Consider the following 20,005-nt stretch of genomic DNA (forward strand, 5'->3'; position numbering starts at 1 on the left):
TTTTGAGTCAATTTTGAATGGTGACGTGTCCGAGGCGGAGTTGTCCGACGACGAATTGGGGGAAGAAGATCACGTCGCATCGGTGAGTTGAAAGTTGGGGTTGCTGTTACACTTTTGGCTTGGATTGGTTGGGTTGCTGTTAAATTGTTTTGCTTTTCAGGTTGCGGCAGTGGAGGATGAGCTTACAGGTGAATTCAGTTCAGCGTGCTCTGACGAAGAGGCCAGTGACAACGAGAATGAAAAGCCAGCACCAAAAAAAAAAGAAAGAAGCCGTGACATGGAAAACAGGACCTTTCACATCGAAGGACACATATTGTTCCTACATGCCACGCGGTGGCTCGACGCCAGCAGAAGCGCTGGTGTATTTTCAGCAGTACTTTTCAGATGTTGTGTTCGAGGAATTGGTAATGTACACCAATATTTATGCTCTTCAGGCCAACGGCGTCGAACTCAACTGCACAAAGAATGAAATTAAGGTTTTCTTTGGTATACTCATGTACATGGGTGTCCTAAAGTTCCCCAGATGCCGTATGTACTGGCAAGCTGGTACAAGGATCCCTGCAAGTGCAGACACAATGGCTGCCAACAGATTTTTTAAGCTTCACAGTGCACTTCACATAACTGATCAAAATGCATTCCGACAGGAACCACGTGTCGATAAGTTTCAGAAAGTGAGGCCCCTGCTTGACGCTATCAGCGATCAATGCCTCAAACTCAGAGACTCGAACGCAATAGTATTGATGAGCAGATGGTGCCATTCAGCGGAAGGGTGCCTGCAAAGAAGGTCATCAAGAGTAAGCCGAAACCTGTGGGGGAAAAATATTTGTCCGGTGCAGCAGTGATGGTCTTGCACACGACTTCGAAGTCTACCAAGGAAAAGGTACGGGAATTGACCGCGAGTACTCCTACCTTGGACTTGGAGGGTGTGTAGTGATGAGGCTTGCAGACACATTCCCTCATCTTCAGAACCTAAAGCTGTTTTTCGACAACTATTTCACATCTGTCCTGCTGCTGAGAGAGCTGAAAGCAAAGGGAATCCTCGCTACGGGAACAATTAGGTCAAACCGACTTCTGGGCTGCAAGCTTAAAAATGAAAAGGAATTCAGGAATGAAGAACGCGGTAGTTTGGATGCAAAGGCCTCAGCAGAGGGGGACGTGGTACTGATCAGGTGGAAGGACAACCACCTCGTCACAATGGCTTCCACCCAAATAGGCGTGGGCCAGATCGAGATCGTGAAAAGATGGAGCGCCGAAAAAAAAAATACACGGATGTCGAGTGCCCCCAGGTAATTGTTGAGTACAACCGGCACATGGGGGGCGTAAACAAGCTTTACTTTGTCATGTCGCTCTACCCTATTCGCGCAAAAACAAAGAAGTGGCCCGTTAGAGTCATCTCTCATCTGACATGATTTGCGCTAGCGAACTCGTGACTGCAGTACCTACGGGATGCAAGTGCTGAAGGGCTTCAGCGCAAGGAAACCAAAGATATGCTGGAATTTCAGACAGATGTTGCTCTCAGTCTAATTCATTCAAACCGGCCAGGCGAAAAGAAAAAAGGAAGACCGAGCTTGGAATCTCGGCAGAAGGTACTGAAACCTGTGCATAACGCGGCGCCTCTTCCAACAATGTTCCTGCGCTTTGATGGGAAGGAACACTGGCCTCAGCATGTTGCGTCCGCAAATTCCCAGCGGTGTCGCAAACAAGACTGCACATCCAAGACGCGTGTGCGCTGCAGGAAGTGTGGAGTGTTTCTGTGCCTCTCCGCTACAAATAACTGCTTCTTCAACTTTCACCAAAAGTAGATTACAGCTGTCATGTGCTTTTTACACACCTTGCTTTAATGCGCCAATATGTCGCATAAAACTGCACTAAAATGTGCCCCCTTTCAAAGAAATAAAACAAATGTTCACATTACGGCTTTGGGTTCATTGAGTCACAGCGTCCACAAATGAGGACGCGGCCCAAATTTTTAATTTTTGATATTATGGTACATCCAAGGTTTGATTATTGTTTTATTCACCCCAAAGCTACTTCCTGCCAATTTTGAGATTTTTCCGACTACTGAAATACAATGCGTGTCTGAACGGATTATAGAACAGTGTTCTTATTTGTGTTCAGTATAGTTAAATACATCTCAGGTGGAAGACCTGTTTGGTGTGCAATTTAGTGCTAGTCTTCTTATAGGCCAGACGAATGCTACAACAGCAATTTGTAGTACAAATAACAATATTCTTTTCAGCTTTTACACCATCTTTTCATGTCTTTCTTTGCTTGGACATATTAATACTAAGCATTTGTATAAACCTTTAGTGTAGATTGAATAGCGCAACTACTCGACAGGACACAAGGAAGTTACACACACAACAGAGCGCTATACCTTCAACAATGAATTTTATTCCCGTTTCCTTAGCAAGTTTCGTCTAAACCATGGTGCAAATTCACCATACACAATGCCTTGCCGGTTTCCGCAGAATTCATTGGTCTTATTCGGCATGTTATGCGCTGACAACATGATTGTGGTGACATCGAAAAGTTGCCACATATATAAGGTTTTATATGGTTCCTAAAGCAGGCTTTGTTTGTGAAGCTGCTCCGAATTTGGAAGTTAGTGCTCCGAAACGAAGCTTTTTTTTTTGCCGTAACATGCTCCAAATTTCAATTTTACTGCTCCAAAAGCAAGATTTTCCTGCTATAAAAATTGCTTCAAATCCTATTTTGGCTGTTGCACCCCCGCTTTTCCTTTATGATACGTATTTACTAATCTTGTGGTGATTCCTTGGTCTATCATCAAATCTATTGTTTTGGCAGTGTTTGTTGAAGTTCATTTGTGCCATTCAATCACTTGCAACTCCTGGTGACACGATGAGTGTATAAACAACAGATACATTTGTATAGCAACGTTCTTCAGTGCACCGAAACAATTCCATGTCAAACGAAAAATTCCATGAAACACGACTGGGCTCTGGCGACCCTGCTTTCTCGTTCATTTCACTTTGGCTAGCGTTACTTTATGCTGCATTGAAAAGGCTACCCACATGTCAGTACATGTGGGAGAGGGCAATTCAACGAACTGGTTTGCCATTGTCGGTGAGACAAAAATAACAATGCATTTGATCTGCTCTACGACATTACAAGAAACGTTTGATATTTGGAACGTGGTCCCTGCTTTGTACGCACTTTCTTTAATTGAGCTTGCTGTATCACCATCGCCCTTTACATATGTCGATGTAACCTTTTTTCAATTATTTTGAGCGGAACCTTAATTATGAGAAATATTCATGCAATAGAATGCAATAAAAATGTTGTTTTTATGTAATTTCTTAATGCAGCACAACTAAAACATCTTTCCTAGAATATCAGCCATTCTGCCATTCTTGCTCATTCTTAATGTATTGCGTTCTTGCCGAAATGTCTATCTGAAAACGTTACTTGTCATCCATGTTACTTGTCTTGAAAATGTTGCTTGTTGCTGTAACCCCCCTTTCCCTGCCTTTATCTCATATGAGATTGGCGGTGTTTCTAAATAAATAATACATAAGACGGAGCTGAGCCAGTCGCCATGTATTCCTGCTAAATTGACGGGGCATGTGAACACACGCACAGAAGAAAAGACACCATAAACGCCGTTGTGGTGTCTTGACTTCTCTATTGTGTCTGTATTTGCACGCCCTGTCTCTTTAGCAATAACATCTATCTAAACGACACTCTCCATCACCTTTTTCTTGGCCACATATCGTTACTTGTTCATAGACGTCAGACTCTGGAGTTTCCAAAATGTGTGGCGCCACCTGTCGGAGAAGTATTGAGTAGTGCATAGACCGACTCTCTCGTACAGTTTGCTATGGGACGAAGTGCAACTAGCGAGTGCGAAACAACGATTGAGCTTAATATCGCGTGTGTTTGCGCATTTAGCACTCAGAACGAGAGCTGTGAATTGCTCTCCGCTAGTCGGACGCGCCACCGAACCGTCGTGAAGTGCTTGCTGGATCACTCGCCTGAACGACGGCGAAAACAGCAGCAGACGAGAGCCCTCCGCATGCTACGAAGAAACTCCGCAAAAGACGCACTGTTGCGTTGTGATTTGCCACGGACGTAAAAGACTGAATAACAACGTTCAGTTTTACCGATTTCCATAGTTGTCGTACGAAGAAGAAAGGCGAGAGCGCTGGAGACGGGCCGTTGCGAGCGTGTTGGGTAAGCGAAGTACCCGCGTTCTCCACAGCCGGTGGCATGAATGTGTGGCTCTGCTGTTGTTTTGCGTAGCCCTGATGCAAAACCGTGGTAACCTTGACTATGAAGCTCAGCAGAGGCTCTGACCGCGGTGCTTGTCGTGTAACACGAAGTGAGCAGCTAGAGGCAGACTGGAGACGCGTGATACGCACACCGCGACGAGTTGGTCGTCACAACACAGCATCGCGGACGTATGTACGTTTTGAAGGCTCAGAGTTCTGGTTCTAACTAGCTAACACCACGTGCGTCATGCAAGTAAATCGCAGAATGTTGGTCGTGACCCCCTTCAGGTTTCTTTCGCCCGTGTCCTCCGCGGTTGCCGTAGCTATCTCGGAGGCCACGGTTTTGCCTTTGGTTGTACCCCGCGAAAGTGGACACGCACGTATCCCCATTTTCAGTACATGCAAACGGAAGACGACCATCAAGAGACCATTTGAGGATGCGTAATAAAACACTCCAATGCACAGGAAGCGAGAGATGAATTAAGGGAGAATGCAACTGAAAAGGCGAAAATCGCCGGAGCCATTCGCCCCTGATGAACCGAGTTTTGTACCACTGATCGTAAGATGCATAGCTAAGTAAATTGATCGTGTATGTAGGTACTTTATCGCTGTGGCATACGTATATACCCGATTTTAATGCATTTAGGCTCTAGAGAACGGATGTTGGAGGGCTTGCCTCGAACTCGGTGTCGTGTGATGCTCGCTTGTACTTGCGAGTTGCAGCGCGCGGGAATAACTAAAACTTATTTTGCATTGTACTCGCAGTTCGCTTTGATCAGCTTCCTTTGTTTCTGAAGCGTGGATTGGCGGAAGAAGCTTTCCAGGTCCTTGATTTTCAGGAAACCGCGCCTCGACACCAACGAAAGAGGAGGGTTATATTGCGGCCTATGCACATTCGCTTGCGGGCGGCTCCACAGGCGGCTCTTCTTGCACTACCCAGTTAGTGCCAGGGCTACGATGAGGGCGCTGGTGGCGGTGTTTTTCGCAGCGTTGCCTGGGCAGAGTCTGACGTCTATAGTGTTGTCTGGCTGCAACAAACTATGGTGGGGTGATTTCACTGAGTTATGGCTGCTTTATTTTGAGGTCAACTCGAAGCATTGGTGAGTGCAGTCCACGCACCACTGATCGCAGTACGAGTATGCCACTTTGGGTCTGCGCCTATAACTGGGATTCGTGCAGGAATATTTGTCTTGCCAGTACGTGAACCACTCTCTTGACAGCTCCAGATGGGTGGCACGCAAACCATTTCATCGCTGTAAAGTTAGGATATCGCATATTATATCGAAAAAAAAATACCTGCCGCGCCTGGGGTAGCTTGGTGGGGCTTGAGAATGCGTCGGTTCGTCCCTAGGTGGTTCGGTGCTCCTACACCCCGCTGTTGCGGGAGCCGCCGCACTTACGGTATCTCCGGAACCAGGCACTGCATGGGTAGCTGCAGCCAATTGAGGCTCTGTAGAAGGTAGTCGGTCGATGCTCATCGCACTTTCGCTGATATCGTCTTCCCGTTCTCCGTCGTCGTCATCGGCAGACACCATGCGAGTGAGCAGCTGCGCCGGCGTCGAGTCGCCAGCGGTGCCTTGCAAACAGAGCACACACGAGCGCTTTTCAGTGCAGCATGCTGCCCTCATATAAGACAAAAAACGATTGCACTTACGGTAGCGAGAAAAACAGCAACCGCGAAGGGGACACTTACTGGCAATGTCAAATTCGTCGTCAGCGGTGTCACACTCGTCGCTGAAGGCTGCGCTGCGCTCTGCGTACATGCTTCCATGAACATCTCTGGCAGCAGCTGCCAATTTTCGCGCTTGTACGTTTGAGTCGCCACTGCAGACCTTGCTCGCCTTCTTCGCTGAGCGCACTTTGTACGAGGTGCCTTGAATGAGGCTCAGTATATCTTGGAGCAATTGGTCGCGCTCACTGTATTCTTCTTCGGTTCCGGACCTACAAACATCAATTGCAATAATTTAAGGAATCTCGAACAACGACCAAGGCGCCTTATTTTGCACCGTGCTGTAAAGCAACTGCAGACTTACTTTCTTTTATTTCGGCGATCGTTCACCGAGTAGCGCGACAGCAGCAGATTTAGGCGCTCGCGCACACAGCGCGCCGTACACGGCTTCTTGGGGACATCTCTGAGGCGCCAAGCGATCTCCTCCCATTGTTCGGAATGCCTGAAGGGATCGCTCGTCTGCACCTCCGTTAGTAGCGCGACATCGTCCCTCAACGTAAAATAAACCCGTTTCGCACCGGCTTTGTTGTTGCTCACTCCGTTCGCCATGGCAGCCATCTTGCTATCTGGCTACTCTTTCATTCGAGATCTCGCGAGAGCGTTACGCAGCTAACGCTACGTCTCGTTACGTTTACGTGCGCCCCGTTTTCTTGCGGGCGTACGCGCGCATCGCCGGAATATTTACTTACGTACTGCGCATGCGCACTTCTCTCCCGCAGCCGTGCTGCGTACGTAGGCTCGCTACGCACGCACAACTAAAGTGCCTATTAAAGGCTTTCGCCTTACAACAACATTGTTGTAAGTTACGACAATATTGTCGCAGGCGAAACAAGACAGACAGCCAGGAGTCGACGTCTGCCCCAGAACTAGAGCAGCAAAAACGCTCTGTTCTTCTTCACAACCGAACCTGCATGTGCCACAGCGGATGGTGCATAAATAATGGCATGTGTTTTTACCCCGTCTCCCAAAGAGGGATCTTCGCGATGCTCTTTATGAGGGCAAAAGAAAGGTGATGAAGAGGTATACAATCGAAATCAATGTGTCGTAACGCGAAATAACGTAACGGCTGCTGTCAAACAAAGAGTCAAATAAAATCAGGAAAGAACAAAACGAAAAAGAGAAAAGAAAAGAAAACACACTAAGTCGTAGGTGAAATTAAAGCCACTCTACAGTCGAGTCACAGCGCAAAAAGCGCAGTTTCAGTCTAGAAACTTGAATGACTTCAAGGGGTGGTGCCATCAAATTTCGAGGCTATAACAAGCCTGTTGTGGGTTTTCTCTGTATGCAAGGACAATCCACATGAAGGGTCGGACGCAGCACAGCTAAATCCGAATCAAAATGTCGGTATTCCCTACGCAATAAAACTAGGCTAATACCGAAGTTCAGAACAGTTTATGGCAGGCAGCATTAGGGTACCAGGTTCCGCAATTAATAAATCGCCTAAGTCCCCTTGATTATTGTACTTTGTCAAAAAAATCTATGAAACTGTATATTATAGAGCATCGAATGGAATATGCATGATGTGTATCATTTTCGTGTCATACTGTTATGCTTTTTTTTTACAGTTGAATTATGCAATTCACTCTTGTTTCCTATGTTATTTTTTACTGAAGTCACAGGAAATTTATTCTACAGATTCTTAATCATCTGTATTTAACTATTGTTTAATGCGCATACTTCTTTTGTATTCCGGGCTACTTATCCGGATTAATTTGATTTAAACTACATGTTCTTTTTTTTCTTCATCTGTTATTCATCATGTGATCTGTATACTGCTTATGTGACATCTAATTTGATATGAACATGTGTGATGTATTTTGTATTGTCATTTGTACCGCTGATGCTGAGTGCCAACAGGAGCGGGAACCCTTTGTCAGGCCTTTGTAGCCTTTTGCTCCTGCTCCTTGTTTCTGTAATGGTAGCAAAATCAACTTCAAACTTCAAATGTTTAGGATATACTTTAATTCACTTCCAAAGTGTACCTAAATGCCCATTCTCCCGATCTAAACCCATCGCGCTAGCGCGCTAAAACTGACGTAGCTCTGTAGGATGGGCAACGAAAGTTGTAGTGACGTCACACCAGATCTGCTGTAGTGACGTGAGCGACCTCCGCCACCTCCGCGACGCATGTACCGGCTGTAGTTAACTAGAATATATTCTAGTTCACTATAGTAATAGCAAAGCATCGGTTGCTACATCACTCGCCGAGTTTCTATCGCTTCCTGGCTAAGTGCGTCACAGCCTCGTGTGGTCATGTGACCAAGCCTCCTACGCTTCTACGTCACTGCCCAACCTCGGCGCCCAGAAACGGAAACCGAAAGTTGTCCACATCGAAAGGTGATATTAAATTACTTAGCGAGATTAGATGAATCTTGGTGCGTGCTCATGCTTCCTGGAGCTATAGGAAACCCTTACAGCAAAGAACGCGCAAGCCACAAACATGGTGGCACTACCCCTTTCAGTTTGTGGAAGACGACGGGAACGTCTCGAAGTGCTTTCTGGTAGAACTTCTTAAGTAACGTCGCTGAGACGTCGTACAATCTTGTAAGGGCCGAAGTAGCGGCGTAGCAGGTTTTCTGAACGGGTGCGCTCTCGGATGGGGGTCCACACCGAGACTTCATCACCAGGATTGAAAGTAACTTCTCGGTGACGAAGATTGTAGCCGCGTGCGTCTGCAGTTTGACGACACTGAATACGGCGTCGCGCGAGTTGACGGGCCTCCTCGACGCGTTGAGCGAACATCGCAGGCAACCGTGTAAAACATTCTTAGGTTGTCGCGGAGGAGCATGGCGTAGAGCATTGTGCTGGCCTCTCGACCGTGGGCTAAGCGAAGAGGGGTGAAACCTGTACTTTCTTAACTGCAGTATTATACGCAAAAGTGACGTAAGGAGGGATATCGTCCCAGTCCTTCTGGTCAATGGCTACATACATTGACAGCATGTCTGCAATCGCTTTGTTCTAGTTTGGAAAATCAACGAACACAGCCTTAAACGACACGTACACAAGAACAGAAGTTTTGACAACTCATGTGTACGTGTCTTTCAATGCTGGGTTCGTCGATTTTTTAATCTATCTACAAACAGGAGCAACACCAGACTTCTACGTCTTGTTCAGCCGTTCAGCCAGCCCGTTTGTTAGCGGGTGAGAAGCCGCTGTTTTGCGATCTTCTGTGCCACTTAACCTCAAGACTTCCTGCAACCTCTCTTCGGTGAAAGCTGTCCGACAATCAGTAATAACGACAGCTGGCGCTCCGTGACGGAGGACGATGCTGTTAACAAAAAATTGTGCGACGTCTGCTGCGGTAGCTTTTGGGAGTGCCTTTGTTTCGCAGTATCATGTTAAGTAATCCGTAGCGACCACAATCCACCGATTTCCAGACGAAGACGTGGGGATCTCAGCAAGTCCATGCCAATCTGATGGAAATGCCTTTCGGTGTGCCGTTGGTTGTAGAAGTCCCGCTGGTCGTATAGTGGAGTCGTTGTTGGCAGTCGCGACGTGTGTGAACGTAGTGCTTCACACTCTTCGCGAGACGTGCCCAGTAGTAGGCGCGGCGAATTCATTGCAACATCCGCGTATAGACAAGGTGCCCGGACGATGGTTCGTCGTGACAAGCACGTAAAATGTCGTAAGACGATGGAGCGTAAGACGACGAGGTGATGCTGATCTCGAGTGGCAGCGCTGAACAGTCGAAGCAATTCGCTGGCCAGTGAGATACGCTTCGATTTCACGGGGGCGCTCACCGTAGGGTGGATATAGAACATCGTGGTGAAAGCCGTGGAGACCTAGTTGGCGGTACTGATAGTTGCGATACACGTGACCCGCTTCGCTACAGTGGTAGCTGAGCGGACGGTTATCCGACATGCGCCACACGCTTGCATTGCTAGCACTTTTTCTTGAGGCAGACGGCAAATATGTGGCTGCGCTCGGGAATCTTCAGCCAGGAGGGAGACTCCAAGCAATGTCCTGGAATGGCTGCGTAGCCTGGTCCATTGTCAGCATAGTGGGACCTGTAGCTGGTGGCGCGGAAGATCGCAGTGCCGCCGCACACGTCAGGACGGGGGCCTCAGGTATTTGTGGTGCGAATGACGGAAGTGGTGTGCCTTATTTCATGTCTGATTACTTCCGCGAGTGCCGTCACAGGAGGTTGGGCTCCCACAGCATAGACTTCGTCCCTTCCTAGTACTTCGTATGAAGTCTGTGAGGGCCTGCCTCTCGCTGTCAGACCCAATAGAGCGTGCAGTGGCCGTGATGTTGTGGCGTTCGTACTCTGACGACGGCTGCTGGAGAGTACGCGCCGTCGTGGTTGCCTCACTAATGAACTCGGCCACAGTTTCCGTGGAGTGCGCATGAGTCCAGCAAAAATCTCTTCTTTCACCCCACGCATCCAATGCCGCACCTTCTTTTCTTCTGCCATGGCCGGGTCTGCGCGCTAAAAGAGTCGAAGCATGTTCTCGGCAAAACATTGAACCTCTCTCCTTCGGGCGCTGGTTCCTGCACGAGATGACTTGTCCAGCTCTCTTCTTCCTTTCGGCGTCGCGGAGCTGTCGGCTTAACTCTTGACATGTCGCAAAAGCCCTCTCGTTCTTCTCATACCACTTTTTCGCAGAATCTTCTAATGCAAAGTAAACTCTCCGCAGCTTCCGAACACCGTCCCATTGGTTAACGCTGACGAAGCCCTTCGGCAAGGAGGTGGATAAATCAATAAGAGAGGAACTTGTTAGGGCAGCACCAAACTCCGGTTTTGCAAAGCACAAGTCACGTCAGAGAAACACAGCTGCAGCGGTTGACAGCGATGCGAATGTCACATGTTCTTTACAACAGTGTTCGCCCATGATCGTGTGAATGCAAGTCTCAGGGAGTTCACCACATTTCAATTTTTGAGGCTGTAAATGAAGCAACTGTTACGCTGAAAAGGTTCTCGATTGCAAATCTTACCCCAAAAGGAAGAGAGTTCTACGAACAAAAGGTGTGTGTGTGAGCCATGAAAAAGCCAAACAAGTATGTCAGCACACCATGACTCAAAGTTGCACGTTATGCCACAGTGAGAGACGAAAAAGGATAACTCGAAGTGTTTGTCGTGAGCTCTACGCATTTAACGAAACTGAAAAATACACATAAGAAGCAAAACTAAACAGGACGTACCGCCATGACTCCTTTGTAGGAAACATGGCAACTGCATATGGCATCACGAATGAGCCAGTGGCACTTCAGGAGTATGAAGCCACTCGTCAAGCAAACGTCAGCCCACTGGGCCTTGTCATTTCACCAGAGGTTCGTTAGGCTACAGCCTTGATGGCATAAGCCGCCAGGGAAACATGAAAATTCTCCTCGAAGTCAAGTGTCCTGTGCTTGGAAAGGATCACAGCATTGTGAATTTGGCGAAGGAAAAAAAAAAGTTGCCGTATATTGTCCTTCACGGTGAGAAGTACGTGTTGAAGCCGGTCCACAAGTACTATTCTCAAGTGCAGCTTCGAATGCTCGTCCTGAACATGGACATTTGCCACTTCGTGGTGTTTTCAAATGTAAGCAGCTTGGTCACTGAGGTACCACGAGACCGTAAGCAGATGAGGCATCTTTTGAGCATGCTCGAAATTGTTTATTTTAAAAAAATTCTTCCGAAGCTTGTCAATATTGCTGCTGTGTGATGTCTGTTATATTACAATTTCCCACAAACTGTGCATAAAACTATCATCGGGTCAGGTCATTTTATTTTCTTAAATAAAACTTCTTTTGGGCCTAGTTGGTTCATAATCCTAGAAGTACATTTACAGCGTTAACGCAAAGACGCACCACAAAGAAAGAAACGACACACACAAGCGCTGACTATCAACTGACTTTATTTCGGCGATTGTCAATGCATATATACCTCCAAGGCAGCCTCATCTGAGTTTGATTTTATTTCTTCGCCTATGTTATACACTCATTCATTTTCCCCACTTTATTTCAATTCTGTTTTTATGTCGATTGCGTGGCGCATGTGCGGTATGGCTGCCTTGGAGGTATATGTGCATTGACAATCGCCGAAATAAAGTCAGTTGATAGTCAACGCTTGTGGGTGTCGTTTTTTTCTTTGTGGCGCGTCTTTGCGTTTGCGCTGTAAATGTACTTCTAGTGTTTTCTTAAAGGCTCCTTTATAGGGAGCGGGGCACATGTAATGGATCATTCAACGTAACGACTGATGCTACAAATGAAAAAATGTATATACACGGTACGAAAATATATACACATTAAATGCATATGTACAAAGGGTAATTGATGCCGTAAAACAGAAAAAAAACATAAGCACTCGACCTTGGGGTGCCTATTTGTAAATACATAATTGTGGGGAAGGACATTTTAACCTGACACTGTTACAGAAAAACGAAGCAAATAAAGTAGTTGTGCATGAACATGGTTTTAAAACTTGAAGCGGATGACCAGTGCATTGTGATATCCTTGCTCACAAATGCTAGTGGCTCGGGGTCATGTGGACTATAGCGGAGCACAAAACAAGGAGAAACCGTGTTTATCACCCATTTTTTGACAGGCGCGGGTCATTCACGGGTGTACGACTGTGGTGGTGTCACTTCTGCTATGCTGAAATGGCACATATGGACAATGCAATGAATCATATCTTACGTACACAGCATCCTAGTGTTTCGCAATCATGCTGCACAATTTTATTCTCAAAATAAAAGAGCGAATAGTCAGCTCTATGCGTTACCTAACAGGTAACTGTGACAATCCACAACACTTGAATTCAGATGCTCATCCGCCTCTTTTACATTCACCGCAGGACAAAAGCCTCTGCCAATGACCTCCAACCCACCCTGCCTGCCCGAGCTGATTCCATTTACCATCAAATACGTTAATTCGTCGCTTCACCTAACACATTGCCATTCTCGGGCGTGCTTCACGTCTTGCTATCGATTCCTCTATCCTGACCATCTTTTTTCTCTGCCCTTCTCATGACGTGACCTGCCGAAGTATATTTTTTCCTTGTAATATCTACTACGATATCGGCTACCCCGGTTTGTTAGAACTGACGAAATGAAATAGTTGCACACTTTCTGCTTCAGTGACAGTGGCAAGTTGCCGGTCAAGAGTTAAGAATGCTTGCCGTATGCGCACTAACCCATCCTTATTCTTCGGTAAAGTTCCTTTAGAACATTAGGCTCTCCAGCTAATACTTGGCCTAGATAGACGCACTCCTCCACTGATTCTAGGGTCCGGTTCTCTGTCACCAATTCTCGCTCTTTCGGCAAACACCATTATCATTGCCTTCTGCATTTCACCTTCAACCTTACTTCAAGGTTTTCTTCAGCCCCGCCACGGTGGTCTAGTGGTTTTGGCGCTCGACTGCTGACCCGAAGGTCGCGGGATCGAATCCGCATTTTCGATGGAGGCGAAAATGTTTGAGGCCAGTGCACTTAGATTTAGGTCCACGTTAAAGAACTCCAGGTGGTCGAAATTTTCGGAGCCCTCCACTACGGCGTCTCTCATGATCATATCGTAGTTTTGGGACGTTAAACCCCAACAATTATTATTATTATCGAGGCTTTCTTGAACTTTTCGATAATTTTTAACACGAAAGTGTTTTATGCCGGGATCCACCAAGATTTTTATGACGTATTTCTGTCACGGAAATACGTCAGAAAAATGAACGCCATCAAATGTCAAAGAAGGAAACTATGAGAGAAAGTTCCGTCGACAGGAGTCGAACCCATGACCTCTCGGTCCGCGACGATGGCTGGCGGGCGTTTAGCCCATTGAGCTAGCGCCAAACACATTACGGAGGCTACATGTACGCGCCTTTTATCTTTCACACTTTCCTCTCACAGTGCTCTTGCATTTATGGATGGATGGGATGCTATGAGCGCCCCCTTTATTACGGGGTGGTGACATGTGTGTCACCAGGCTCGAAAAACAAAACAAAAAACGCGCCGTTGCTGCGACCGTCCCATTCGGTGTGTTTCTATAGAAGTGTAATTTCGTTTAACATACCGCGATGTGGTAGCTGGTGGCTTTAGCCCATGCCTCGCTCATAGCATCCATCCATATCGAAAAATAGCTCTCCGACCCTCGCCTGGTTGTCGCACCGCGTTCCCCGCTCGCCCTGTGAAAATTAACTGCCAGGCTAGAGGCAAGACCCAACGCGCGTACCGTTTCTCTTCGCGTTTCACGACGCTTCGGAGGAGTGCATATCGAGTATCAGTGTTTATTATGTGCTTGTTGATGCCATATTTGCACGGGATTCACCATATGCGGTGTCCACGTATATGTTAAGTACTTCAGCTACTGCAAGGGTTAAATCATGGTCATGGACGTTATTCGTCGGTACAGAGTAGTGCCACTAGGCGTCAACGCGTCCACATCAGGCGGTGCTACATCTGCCAAACAACAATAGACATTATACAAGCTCTGAATACCATTTCACTAAAGCCATTAACTACTTCAGTGAGGACACGTTTCACTTTCGTGTCATACCGATTCCTATGTGTCATGGTCTCTAGGTGGTTAAACACAACACGGGAACACCGAGGATAACGAAAAAATGCTTTATGCGAGGAACCACTAAACTATACAGGGTGTTTCAAGAAATGTGTCCAACCTTCTCAAAAAATGAGGAAAATGCGATATTTGATTGCTGCCTTCAGAATTGGTTTTTCTGTAGTGGCAGGGATTTTAAGATGGTTGAAGAAATTATTTGGGACTGTAAATAAAAAAGTTTAATTATTTAACTTTTTAATTAGTGTAGTTAGATGGTTGTGTCAAATGGGAGAATTGAAGTTTTTCATGCCAGAAACCCAACCCAACTTTGAGATTTCGAAAAGTGGCATCTTGTAATAATTACGAAGTAATGAAATTCAGCCAAATTCAATGGCGAAACCTGAACATAAACATGAAAGAATGCAACTGCCATATTCTTCTGAGACGTCCAAACTGAGTGAACGGCTTTTTCTGTAGCGCTAGGCATCTTAAGATGGTTAGAGACATTATTTGAGACAGTAATTAAGATAGTTAAATTAATTAACTTTTTAATTAGTGGAGTTAGGTGACTGTGTCAAATTAGGGATTGAAGTTCTTCGTGCCAGAAACCTGTCCCAACATTAAGATTTCGAAAAAGCGGCCTCTAGTAATAATTACAAAGTGATGAAGTTCAACCGAATTCGAGGGCTTTCGCTGTTGAAAGCCATTGCATTTCGTTGAATTTCATTACGCCACAACAATTACTAGAGGACGCTTTTTCGAAATCTCAAAGCTCGGATGGGTTCCTCGCATGAAGAACTTCAATTCTCCCATTTGACACAATCACCTAACTCCACTAATTAAAAAGTTAATTATTGTAACTTTCTTAACTACTGGCCTAAATTATGTCCTTAACTACCTTAAGATTCCTGCCGCTACAGAAAAAGCAATTCTGAATGCCCAGAGCAAATATCGCATTTTGCTGATTTTTTGAGAACGTTGGACACATTTCTTGGAACACCCTGTATACATAAGAAGTACTGAACAAAAAATTCACAGCATATCCACGGGTGAATGATGAAGAGCTTGGGCGAAGCTCCTGAAGCAATCATGGTTACACCGTGAAATTTTCAGTGGCTTTGCCCAACAGTAATCAAAGCGATAGCCCAGTACATCATCAAAGACGTGACAAACACTGTATAAGTATACACGAAATTTTATTAATCGTAAGTGGTAGCTAGACGTGGCCTGCGTTCCCCCTTCATTATACCGGCCTTATGGTCGGTGAAGTGATGGATCGGTGATGGGTCGCAGTGGGATGTTTGCAAAGACGAAGTAGTGGGCAGTTTGCAAAGGTGGCTTCCGTTCCCCCTTCATTATAACGGCTTTATGGTCGGTGAAGTAATGGATCTATTATACTGTTCAGGAGATACTGCCGCTTACGCCTTACGCCGGACGCGTGACAAGGTTAGACTAAGAGGAGCTTCGCCCCTAAAAGCCCGACTATATAAACAACGATCGCTTGTCCACACTATCCGAAAACTAAGAAAATATTCGTGGCAGCTCCGTTGCTGAGGCGACGACTTGTCGTGTCCGCGAAGTGCGTTGCTTCACCGGAGCGCGACCGTATGCTGCACCTTCGGGTACCCGTAGTTACTGGTCACCGCCACGTCAGGTACTTGCAGTGGCTGTACAGCTCGTCGTCTGGTGCACGACCAACGGAGCATAGCCGCAGAACATCTGCGCGTCCTCAGGAGAAGGGTCTCGCCGATGCGCGCTGGTCGCCCTCCTGGTCACGCCTGCCTGGTCACAGTACGTTGCTGCGATGGCTGGGGCACATTTCCAGGAGCTGTGCTGGCGGACCTCAGGCAAACGCCTTGCCATGACCACCGCTCGTCCGCGCCTCTGCCCGTTCCAGGCGCGCTCTGCCTTCTCTTCTCCTCGCCGGCCACGTCGCCTCTCGTGCCCGTTCTTCCCCTCTTCTTTTCGTTATTTTTTCAATTCGCTTTCAATGTATGATTTTCTTCTTTCTTTATTCTATCTTTCTTCGTTTGATATCTGTCGTTTCTATTATTTCTTCTCCCTCTTCTACCACAAGTCGAAAAATTCATGACAATGATACGCCCTCCTTTTGAAGAGTTTTTCGGCATGAGAAACTGCTCCTGACGTCCCAGGGCTTTCCGTCGTCAATGTGCGTTATATACACGTTCTCTTGGTGCACTTCACCGGCGCACTCACATCACATCACTATCACCAATCACTTCACCACACATCACGGCTATTTCACTAAACGTCACATCACATGTGTCGTGGACAGTTGATAGGTGACATAAAAGCACCATGTCACTGTGTCTACTGTAACGATTCCACCCAATATTCACCATAACAGTAAAGTGAAGTCCTAAACACACTCGCTTACATTAGAGAAGTCACTATGCCGACTACTCAACATATTCGACAGTTCGCTGTCTCGAAAACTCTCGTGTTGCTAAACTGCATGAAGAAAGTCCTCAAACATACAAGCAGGGTACCCTTAACTGTCACACTGTGACCATTATCACAAAATTTCTTTTTCGCTTGCCCATCTACTTGCAGCATCCTTTGACAAACTTTTTAACATCTCACCGTAAACCCGGCCAGAACACTACTTAAGTTAATGCCATTACAGTTCGCCTCACTCCTTTATGCCCCTTGGCATGGCACTGCTCCAATACAGCTATTCTATACCTTGCCGGCACCATCAATTGCATACACTCTCTACCTTGGCAAATCAGTTCTGCGGAATCCCGCAAGGTGGCGGAAGGGTTAGGAAAGGAAAAATAGACAACGGGTGGTTGTCTATTTTCCCTTTTTTAACACTGTACCTTTATGTACGGACTTCCTGTACACCATGTCATTACTCAGTTCGTACGTCACACCAGTTCTCGTTCCTTCACTCATTGGCTTCTCTCCGATACTACGTACTGCATTTTTCAGTGTCTCATCATTTCTTTGCTGCTTACCTAGCCCAGCTGTGGGTATGCCCAACTCATCCAGTGTTGCAGACGGGTTCACCTCCTCTCCAGCTCTCTTTTAAAGACGATAGTCTTTCTTGGGGAACTTAAACGCAGAAATTTTGGTCTGTCTTTCTGTTTAGAAAAAGTTTATTTTATCGTAGGACGTTACGAACATTTAGAAACAGTGTCCGTTCAACAAGAACATTAACATACACAAACGACGAAACACAATACACATAAAACGTTTAAACAGAAATGTCGAAGTTCACAGTGTGTCCCTAATGCATGCTACTAAGAACTAGCATGCGCACACTTATCACAATATAGACAATGTACATGACTATGTATATACACAGTACAGATGACTTGCTGAACATGCCAGCAAATATGTACAGCATTATGTACAGCATATTTTATGGTATATGTAATTTGCATAATTTACAGTTTGAGCATGAAATGTGTATATACAAGAACCTGCATGGCTACGGGGATATGCATACACAGAAATAATAAATACAAACAGATTTTATACAATATTATTCACTGTGTGATAACCTGGCTACAAGAACCAGGTCAGATGAAAAGCTAGCCGCACACGTCCATTAACTACCGACAGGAAGCGGCACGACCACTGCCGTAGAAATTCCTCTTCCCCAAGGAAGAACAATTCCTCCGACAAAAAGGACAGCAGTTCCGAGTACAACCGTTCCAAAATTGGAAACAGAGCACGACGACGGTGACCGGCTGCAACAGCTTCGCACCTGTTACGCCACAAACAAAAAGCCCCCGCAGCAATTAGAAGGCGTGCAAAGCGACTACGCGAGCAACGACCAGATGTAACAAAACGATTAACTCCTAGGCCACGGAAACCAGTGTTAACGGCTCTCCAAAATACCCTTGCAATTACACATTGCTGCAGCACATGCTGGTTAGACTCTTGTAGCGGACAGTTCGGACAAGTGGAAGATGGCACCATGCCCCACCTCTCCAGTCTGTCTCGTGTTGGGAGTACTCTCCATCCCAGCCGCCACATGAAGTCGCGGAGATGGCCAGGCAGAAAGGATGCCGTTATCGCGCTCCACGAGACACGGCTGGAACGCGCTAGACGAGCTGGAGGAACCAGAGAGAGCAGCAGCGCCGCCGTTGTGTCTACAACACGGTTTTCTAGAATGTTTACATCTGGGCAAACCTGCTGAGCGTGGCGATAAAATGCCACTGCCGTGGAGTAAAATGCAGGCATGTTAAGTGCTTGCGGCGCAGAGTTAAGCCGTGCTCCCGGTAACAAATAACGTATCTTAGTTCCTAAGAAATAGCAGGCAAGATCACGCGCGGGGCACTGATCACCGTGTAACAAACGAAGCAAGAATCGCAGAGCAAGCAGCCGGCAGCGAACAGACACAGACGGGAACGCGAATCCACCCCTGTTACGTGGTTGCCCAAGCGCAGCTCGGCAAACCAGCTCAGGTCCACCTGACCAGAAAAACGAGCCAAGAAGGGATTGCAACGATTGAGTAATTCTCAATGGAGGCTGTACAACATGAGAAATGTACCATGCACGGCCGCAAAATACAGTCTGTGCTAAGTACCTTCTTTCCAACAGTGGTAATTCGTATTCTTGCGCTTCCCGGACTTGTCGTTTTACATTCTCGAGAACTGAAACCCACACGGAGGCTGATATGCCGTAGTAGCCATAATCAAGCCCCAGAATGCGAATAGAGTCGCTTTTTTGAAGACCGAAAAAGGGACTTAGGCAGATATCTGGAGAACCAATGAACAAATATCGACATTTCGAAAAATTTAATGCAGCACCTGAAATAGACCCATACTCAGCAAAAAGCCGTAGGCAACGGGATAAGCTGTCCTCGTTCTTTAGATACAACGTGATGTCATCAGCGAAAGCTGTCACCTTCACGGTATCACTACCAGGTAGTGGAAGGCCACCAATATATGGATCTTTAAGTAGGGAGCGCAGGAATGGTTCGAGGCTGAGTACAAAAAGTACTGGGGATAGAGGACAACCTTGACGAACTCCGCGGGTAACAGGAAATGGGGCACTTTCATAACCATCAAGAAACAGCGTGCTGTGTATATTGCTGTATGCGTTTCTGAGAAGCTCAACGAAGTCTTGCGGGAAGCCAAACGCCACCATTACGCTAAATATGTAGCTGTGCTCAAGGCGATCGAATGCCTTTTCTTGATCAAGTGAAACCAAGAGTCCACGTGCTGATCTCGCCAACGTGTACGCAATTATATCACGCGTGACAAAGGAGAGACTATGAATTTCTCTTCCAGGAATCGAGCAGGCCTGATGATGTCCTATTAAGGAAGGCGTCAGGCTTCTCAAACGGCGAGTGACAACTGCTGCAAAAGTTTTGTAATCAACGTTGAGAAGCGTAATTGGTCTCCATTCCTCTGGGCGAACAGACGATGGGTCATGTTTAGGTATTAACACAATTCGACCATCGTGAAAGCTATCAGGGAAATCAAAGTTCTCGAAGCAACGGCAAATAACAGAAGTGAAAGTGGCACCAATGTCATCCCAAAATGTTAAATAAAACTCAACGGGCAACCCGTCCGGCCCAGGAGCCGAACCGCGCTTC

The 20,005-nt window shown here is 46.5% G+C and overlaps 1 protein-coding gene across 1 annotated transcript in view; it reads right to left on the reverse strand.

Annotated features, from left to right (window-relative positions):
• The window catches only part of LOC119386593 (piggyBac transposable element-derived protein 3-like), a 318,613-nt gene that overhangs the window by 190,968 nt on the left and 107,640 nt on the right, over positions 1 to 20,005 (reverse strand). The window lies entirely within an intron of this gene.

Source organism: Rhipicephalus sanguineus, chromosome 3 (genome assembly GCF_013339695.2).
Source record: "Rhipicephalus sanguineus isolate Rsan-2018 chromosome 3, BIME_Rsan_1.4, whole genome shotgun sequence".
NCBI classification, from domain to species: domain Eukaryota; kingdom Metazoa; phylum Arthropoda; class Arachnida; order Ixodida; family Ixodidae; genus Rhipicephalus; species Rhipicephalus sanguineus.